This window comes from Helianthus annuus, chromosome 16 (assembly GCF_002127325.2).
Source record: "Helianthus annuus cultivar XRQ/B chromosome 16, HanXRQr2.0-SUNRISE, whole genome shotgun sequence".
Classification (NCBI taxonomy): Eukaryota; Viridiplantae; Streptophyta; class Magnoliopsida; order Asterales; family Asteraceae; genus Helianthus; species Helianthus annuus.
The window spans coordinates 132,507,969-132,516,472 of NC_035448.2; the positions used below are offsets into that span (position 1 = coordinate 132,507,969).

Below are 8,504 nucleotides of genomic sequence, written 5' to 3' on the forward strand. Positions count from 1 at the left end.
TGAAAATGTTTGTTTATTCTTGTGGAAATCCTTCGGATCTGAGTTGTTCTTGGTGGAGTGAGGCCAACACTTGAAGTTCATAAGAACTTTATGATGACATCACCCTAGAACACCTCAAATCCGTCGATTTCACGGCTAAAAGTTAAGAATTAGAAGAGAAAATGATGGAGAAGTGCGTGTAGATCATAGAAGTACAAGATTTGCGGTAGAAACTTACAAGAATCGTGAGAAATTGAGAGAAAATTGCCCCAAAGCGTGCTGGTCGAGTGGGAGCTATCACATCACTGTTCAAGTGATGTGACATGTGCTATTTATAGGCAAGAGAGGAGAGAAGGCGGTGCAGTGTGTTGGATAGGATGGCTATCCGACCGGATGGCTGTCCGATCGGATGGCTATTCGATCGAAGTGCCATTCGATCAAACGCCTCCGGTGAGCTGAGTTTCGGCGTTCCGTTTCGATCGTTAAGTGTTGCGTTACTTTGGCTGCACATTCGCGTCCACATTTCATATATTTATTATAAATAGCCACGTTGGGTCGTATATACATATCCATATTTCAAAGTTGCGATACAATAAACGGGTTTCGTTTCGAATATGCGATTACTTTGCGACGCTTCATGGTCATCGAGGAGGGTAGAATAGGTCCTCTCTCAATGTCATCGTGAACGTTAATGTGTGTTTTGAGTAATGAGTTGAACTGCGACACATCATGGTTATCAAGGAGGGTAGAATTGGTCCTCACTCGACATCTTCGTGGTTGTCAGCAAGTGCAATGTGATGTGATAGCGATAAAATATGCGATAATATGCGAAAATATTGCGATATAGCGGTATATGTGATATAGGCACATTATGATCCGAATCTCTGGTGTTAGGCGTAACGAGTATAACGAGTAGTAACAACGCACGAACGTGCGGGTTGTTACACTTTTACTACCACCTTCGTTTTTCTCTTGCTCTACTTTTTGCTCATCAACAAGATTGACTGGTTCGTTTGATGTTTCTTTTTCCACATCTATAACTGGTGGCGCGCTATCCGGTTCTTCCATCTACATTTACACAAATTTACAAAACAATCGCCCTTTATTAGTATTTAAATCCTTAAATATTTTCCATCAATTCTCAACTTTTTAAGCTAATGTTATAAAACATATTTATCCATCACATTAAACTCTTTGTCTCATCAGATCAGTTATTGAACAATAATGTTAAGAAATATGAAAATAATGCATGATTAGGTATATTATTACTCATATGTAAACACTAAATTGTTGCACCACACTCAAAGAAAGCATCAACAAGACAAAAATATGTGATATATTCAACAATATGTGTAAACCAAAATCATCTCGACTATTTTAGTACACAAGTCAAAGCATCAAGTCCACATAACAAAATAAAATACAAAAAATAACTCACGGAGAAGCAGCCTTGATTGACCGGAAGTGAGGAATGAAGCAGAAGAAGGATCGTCTATTCGCCTGAGTAGAAGCAGGATCGTTGACTATTCGCCTGAGTAGAGTAGGATCGTCATCGTTTGAGCGGGAGACTTCAAGGCGTATCAAGTACGTAACCTGTTCTAGCCTTCCAGGGTTTTAAAAACTTTTCAATTTCATTTGATTATTAGGATTAATGAGTTTTTTTTATTAATGTTATGTATTGGGCTGGGCCTACTAGTATGAGTAAAGGCTAACATATTATTAACAACTAGTATGGGTTAAAGGCTTAAGGCTAACAAACTAACAACTTAAACATAAAACATATGGATTGGGCCTTGTAACCTATCGGTTCGGTTTTTTCGGTTATTGGAAATGGATATTCAAAAACCAAACCGAAAGCCTTGTAACCTATCAGTTCGGTTTTTTTCGGTTATTGGAAATGGATATTCAAAAACCGAACCGAAATTTTTGGTTATTAAAAATTCGAAAACCGAACCGTCGGTTTTTATTTCGGTTCGGTTTTTTTGGTTACGGTTCGGTTATTTCGGTTTTCTGCTCACCCCTACACCCCACCCACCACCACTAAAAAAACTATACATCACAAAAAAAACCTAAAAAAATCCAACTCCCACACTCCGCAAAAACTTAAAAAAACCTTACCCCCACCCCCAAAACCTAAAATAACCTAACCCCTACCCCGAAAAACCTAACCCCTACCCCCAAGAACATTGATTGTATGTTCTAATTTTGAAATTAGATGCTTGAAAGTATGAATATAGGTTGTGTATCTTATCTATACTATATTATAATGCATGAGGCAATGGCATTTTAAGATACCCAAAAAATAAGAATTTTCCCCCCTCTTTATTTATAGAAAGACCCCTAAAATGAGGGTAATTTGGTCTTTTAAACACTATTTATTTTTTAGCCCCTAAACTTATTACACTTAAATCTCTATGGTTTTAACAAATTTATAGATAATTAGTTACAATTCACCCCTCCACAACTAACTTATAATTTTTTTTTACTTATTCTTGACATATCTTATAAACTATATTGTTTAAAAAAAATCCAAAGATAGCATGACGACCTACACATTTTTGTTGACGTTTCGGTAGTTGTCTTGTTCAATATCGACGCACGAATTAAAAGGTACAAGTAGATAATGCTTTAATGTACAAGTGATTAAAGAAGAAAATAACAACTAATAATCTTTTTCGTACAATAATGTGTAAATAGAAATAGCCACACATTACCAAAACATAAATTATACCCTTATACAATTAGTAACTTGAATAATGACTTATTTATTTCAAAGTCACACTCTTTAGGAACCTTCATTGGAACACACCGTTTCATTCAAGAAGAAAAACCATCTCAGTTCAAAATTAATGTACCCTCTCTGTTAAATATAATAATTCGTGGTTTTTTGTTTTCAAATGTTGCGTTTATAAATCTGATGAAGTTGATCTATAACGGGTTCAATGATGATCATGAAGTCATCAAAATTAAAAACAAAATAACAATATTACACAGGTCCATTTTTTGTTTGATTTTGACGGATTTTTAATAATCAAGTGTGTCATAACTTTTCATACATTAACACCTTTTAAAAAAAATTACATTATAAAAAGAGCATTTTATTCTCTATAGTTTGAGTATAGTATTGCTATTTTTACAATTTAAAAAAATTGGCATGTTACGTGATTAACAATATATAGGGGTGAATAATAACTGAAGCGTTGACCGAAGCCAAACAAAAAAATAGGCGAAACCAAATCAAAATCAATCGAGAAAACTGAATTAACTTAAAATCGGTTATTAGTTTTTTTTTGTACCGTTAGTTAACTAACTGAATTAACCAAACCGAAACTGAACCGTTCATATATTTTTAGATTTTATACCTTTATCTCATGTTCTTTTAAGCAGAAATTTAGCTAAAGTTTGGTTTTGAATATTAACCAAAATTTACTGAAACAAACTAAAAACCGATAGTTTAACTAATTAAATAAAGCAAACCAATTAACCAAAATTCTTGGATTTAGTTTTCAAATTTCAAAATTCACAAATAAACTGAACGAACCGAAAATCTACTATTTAACCAAATAAACCAAACCAATTAATCAATATTCTTGGATTCGGTTTTCAAATTTCAAAATTCCCAGATTCAAATATTTAGCCAAAGCAGATTCATTGTGCACTTACTCTTCTACACTTCGTTCTTTCTCACTCTCATATTCAAATTTCAAAAATTATCTTAACTCTCCCTCTCAATTTCTTTACATGCTCAACTAGCAACAACCGCATCAGCAACAGTTCCCTGGAGAAGTGTTTTGTTTTGAAATCATTTGTACCATACAAAGAGAGAGAGAGAATGGGGGAGAATAGTGATGGTGGTACATCTAGGGTTACCCCGACACTGGTGGTGACCAGATCTTGCGATGTCTTCGGCAGCATCAATGGTGGAAGAAATTTTAGGGTTTATATATTATTTGAATCCCTATAGAAACTCCAGTTAAATCGAATTTGAACAAAAGGCTTGGTGTATATTAAACTGATGGTGCTACTCATGGTATAGGTTAATGAATTCTGCCGTTATTTTTCTAAACTTCGTTCAGTTAGAGACATTCACGCTCCAGGAACAAAGATGAACAGATGGATGTTTAATCTTGAAAATTGAAACCAGGGTTTCATTTTAACCCTACAATAATTCAACTTTCTTTGCAGGTTCCTTTTCATGTTTTTGGGTGGTGTAATGATGGTATGTTGAGCAAGACGAGCCTCATAGGTCAGTTATTTTGATTTCAATTGATTGAAATTTGGTTTTAGGTCTTTATTTTCAATATTAAGCAAAAACATGTTAAACCCAGGAACGTGTACATTTTTGTTGATAAAATGAAGCAGATCTAAGGTCTTCAAAAACATTGATGAAATGATGTTTCCAGGTCGAGTAGTTTGTATCATCAAGTGTAATCATGACAAAATTTGTGATGTTAGTCATTGGATTTCTTTGTTTGCCACCAACTGTTGAAATCGTAGAGTTGATTGATGTAGATGCCTTGGGAAAAAAAGAGAAAAGCAAAGGAAAATATATGATTTGCAGAGAGTTGCCGAGAAAAGTAGGGAAGAATACAAATTCACTGGAGTTTGTTTCCGGAGAAAGAAGAACAGAGGATCACAGTTGCTTTGATACCATAACAACAGTGAAGCATCAAACTCTCTACGGTTTGTATTCAACTGAGTTAGTTTAATAAGATAAAAAAGGAACCATGGGTGAAAATACCGGATTCGACTGTTTATGCAATTTTTTCAGGAAGGGTTGTTGTTGGCAGAGCAATAATGGTTGCCAAATAGAGACCTGGTGCTGAAAGAATTTGAGTTCTCTCGCAAAAGTTTGATCACAATCATGAACTTTTCTTTGATATGTTTTTTGGTCATACTAGCAATTACTTGGTACACTTTTCATGTCTTATTCATTCGATGATTTGTCGATTTGAATATATAATCTTACATCATTTTTCCTATCATTTTGTTGGCTTTAAATAATTTGGGTTTGTATATTTTTATACTTCGTTTGCTTTTGTTCACAAGGGAAGAATCCTGGAGCCAGTAGAAAAGTTGAAGGGGAGATCAAGGAGCCGGAGTCTAAAGGTAATTATTCTTCTTTGCAAACATATGCTTGTTTCTTTGGCATTGAAATGCCGTAGTTTTTTCTTATTGGATTCATTGTGACTAAAAGAACTTTTATTTTGAGTGCCCCATACTCCAAAATGTCTTTCACCCAGTGGCAAGTCTGGCTCTCGAAGCCCATGACCACACTGATCTGATGCGAGTATATTTTTATGTATTTACTGTGATCTCTATGGTTTTAATATGGGAACGTCTGTTTTATTGTGTGGCGTTAATGATTTCTGCTTTGCCGGTTGTTATATTGTTGTAGGCCTTAATGATTTATATATTTTTATTTAGTAGGGCTCATCAACCATCATCTCATATAATTTATTTGGAAATTGCTAGAGCAAATTGTTATAAACTCAAACAAAGACAGGCTGGAGCAAATTGTTATAAACTCAAATAACGACAGGTGGGTTTGGAATAACCCTTTGGGTGATGAGTTGTCCGTGGATTTTGTTCAAAATTTTATAGCGACCACGAATAACAAAGATAATGGTGGCAGTTGGCCTTTGTGTGTAACACCCCGAAAATATGAAACTTTATATTAGAATTATAAAGTAAAAATAAACAAGAATTTACTAACTAGGAGTTTTAACCTAGTTAGCTACAAGTCTAGAAATAACTTATAACATGGTTAAGAACAACCAAACTTCAAGTTAAACAAAAGTGGAGGGGCTTATCTTGTAAAATCTGAAACTCAATTAGATAAAAAAAATATTAAGGACCAAACACACAAAAGTGTGTCTGGTCGTACATGGGACGCAGGGGGCGACCATGAGACATCACCAAGCCCTAGTTCATCACTTAATTCACAAAATTGAAGGTCCAAATCTGACCAAAAACAAAAATTGAGCATAGATTACTGATCCTCATCACAAGAGGATTACAAGGTATGTAAAATTTGATGAAAACTCTCAACTCGAAATTCTCATGAAATTGGGAAAATCTGAATTGTATGGTTGCATGTTTATTTTATGATGAACTAGGAACAATATGGAGTCTAGGGACAAACCCTAGACAAATACAAGTTGAAATCATGTGAAATTTTAGTAAAATCCATGAACACCATTGTAGGTGATAAGTGGGTTTTGTAGAACTTGATAAACACTAGGAAATTGGGTGTTGTTCTAGTGTAATTTGACAATGGTAAAGTGACTTCAGGATTTTAGAAGTTAACAATTGTGTAAAAAGGGTTGATTGATGTGAAATTTGGGTTAGATGATAAGCTAGGGATTTGCTATATAATCATGTAAAAATTCTGCCCTTAAAGTGTTTGTTGAAATGCCTCAAAGAAGGCTCGAAATTGAAATTTAAAGTTAGACGCATGATTGTGATGATTTGACAAAATTATGCGATATATGGTTGAAAAGGAGTTCTAAACAAGTCGTGATTGAACTCTATAGGAAAAGATACCGGAGCGTCGAGTGGACAAGCCGGTGGCGATTCGCGTTGAAGGGCGTGCACTAAAGGTACGTAACTTCGGTTTCGTTACGTTATGCATAAACAATAGTCTTAGAAATGTTAATGAAATTGTAGTGTCAATTGCGAGTTTGGTATGTCATAGAAGTGACGAAGTTCACTCGACAAACTAAACGGGTCAAAATAGTTAACTAGAAATGTTGGTTGATAATATTGTTTAATTAGTCATGTATGGAAAGTAAATAAAGTGATGTAACTCAATAGATAAAGAAACAAGTTAAAATAATGGTCGAAATGGTAGTGTTCGAAGTGACTTAAACGCCACTCATTAAAGTTGAGTTATAAAAGCGTAAACCATGGAATGGACGTGATACGCTAAGATTGACAAGCCCGGGGATGGGTAATTATGGTTAGAAACCAATGTTGATAAATTATGTAAGTATGTAACTTGTTTCGTTACCTTACGATAATTTGATATTGTAATTATTCAAAGTTGGGTTTTAGAATATGGATTTGTATTAGTTAAAGTGGTGATGATCACTACTTAATTGAACGGTCAAAACTAGATTAGAAAACATTTGGTTATTATTGAAATGGTGAACTCCATAAATCGACCAAACGTGTCAAATAAATGTGTGTTTAACCGATACTAAGAAATTATTGAGAAATCCCTTGGCGATTGTAGATCATAAGAGCGTAAACCATGGAATTAGTAATGAAACGCCAATGATCGTAAGCCCCGGAAGATGGGTAAAATAAGCCTAGTGGTCATAAAAATATTATTGATGATAGTTTTAGTGCAAAACTAGACGGGTCGAACAAATATATATTAGGGATTTATAGACTTTCAGCCTGTAAACCAATTTTCAGTATGATAGTTGTAATAGATACGTCGGTAATTAAATTACAGACGTATAGGAAAAAGAATCACCTAAAACGGACCTACGGAACAAAAGTTATGGGCATTTGAAGTTAAAATTGGTGAATTTCGGAGCTGGCAGGAAATGCAGGTCAAAAACCTTCACGGCTGCACTTGCTGGAAAATGGTTTCCCCGCGCCACGCGACAGGATCCCTTGGATCTGGCGCGACACGCGGGAGTTCTCGCGACACGCGACAAGTCGAGGAAGTTCTGCCGCGACACGCGACAGGACTAAAGCTGAAATTTTATTTTATTTTTAATGATTTGATACTAGAACTTGTTTGTATGCATTATATAAATGTCAAAACTAACTTTTCAAGTGGTTTTGACTCTAGGTAATGATGGGGTATTTCCGGATGGCGATCAAGCATGTTCAGAAGAACCGAACACACTTTTTAAAGCTTCCGCAATATCTTAACTTTTAATAAATTATGTTCATGGGTTGTAAGCAAATTTTAAGCAACTTTTGAATGTTCGAATTAGTCTTTAGTTGACTAATGTTTTGCTATTTTTGAATCTTACTTTTGGAATTTATGATACAACCTTGATATCTTTATATAAAACGGTATTATTAATTCAAGTAAATATTAGACGGGTGTTACATTGTGGAACAGTTGGATTCCCCAAAAATAAACTTCTTCATGTGGCACGCGTCGTTAAAATAAGATTCCGGTAAAAAGGAGCTAGCTGCAAGGGGTGTACGAATTCATAATGGTTGGCTTAAGTGATTCACATGGTGGCTTCATGTATGGTTGCGGTGGCATGTTTTAGTGTGGCTTAAAATCCCCATGGGGAAAATCCCCATTCCCCATGGGGAGTTTTCATGCATGGTCTGGGGTCTTTTGCAGAATCTGAACGGGTCAAGAGATTGGAAGAAAGTGGTCAGTGTAGTCTTCATGGAAACATTGTGGCAAATCTGGATAGCGAGAAAGCCAAAGAATTCGAAGGTTGCAACATTCTGGTTGCAAAGGTTGTCGAGGAGACTACGATGAACTCGTTTCTTTGGGTTAAATGTAGAACTAATTTTCATGTGGTTAATTGGGATAGGTGGCT

At 35.2% G+C, this 8,504-nt stretch overlaps 2 long non-coding RNA genes across 2 annotated transcripts; both read left to right on the forward strand.

The window, feature by feature from the left end:
* The first annotated feature begins 4,735 nt into the window (after positions 1–4,735).
* On the forward strand, positions 4,736–5,206 carry LOC110917340. The gene is made up of 2 exons (XR_002580486.2): positions 4,736–4,890; positions 5,029–5,206. It is a non-coding gene; the product is annotated as an uncharacterized LOC110917340 (long non-coding RNA).
* A 677-nt stretch (positions 5,207–5,883) lies between these two features.
* Positions 5,884–7,942, forward strand: LOC110918595. The gene is made up of 3 exons (XR_002581429.2): positions 5,884–6,002; positions 6,516–6,581; positions 7,787–7,942. It is a non-coding gene; the product is annotated as an uncharacterized LOC110918595 (long non-coding RNA).
* Positions 7,943–8,504: the final 562 nt, after the last annotated feature.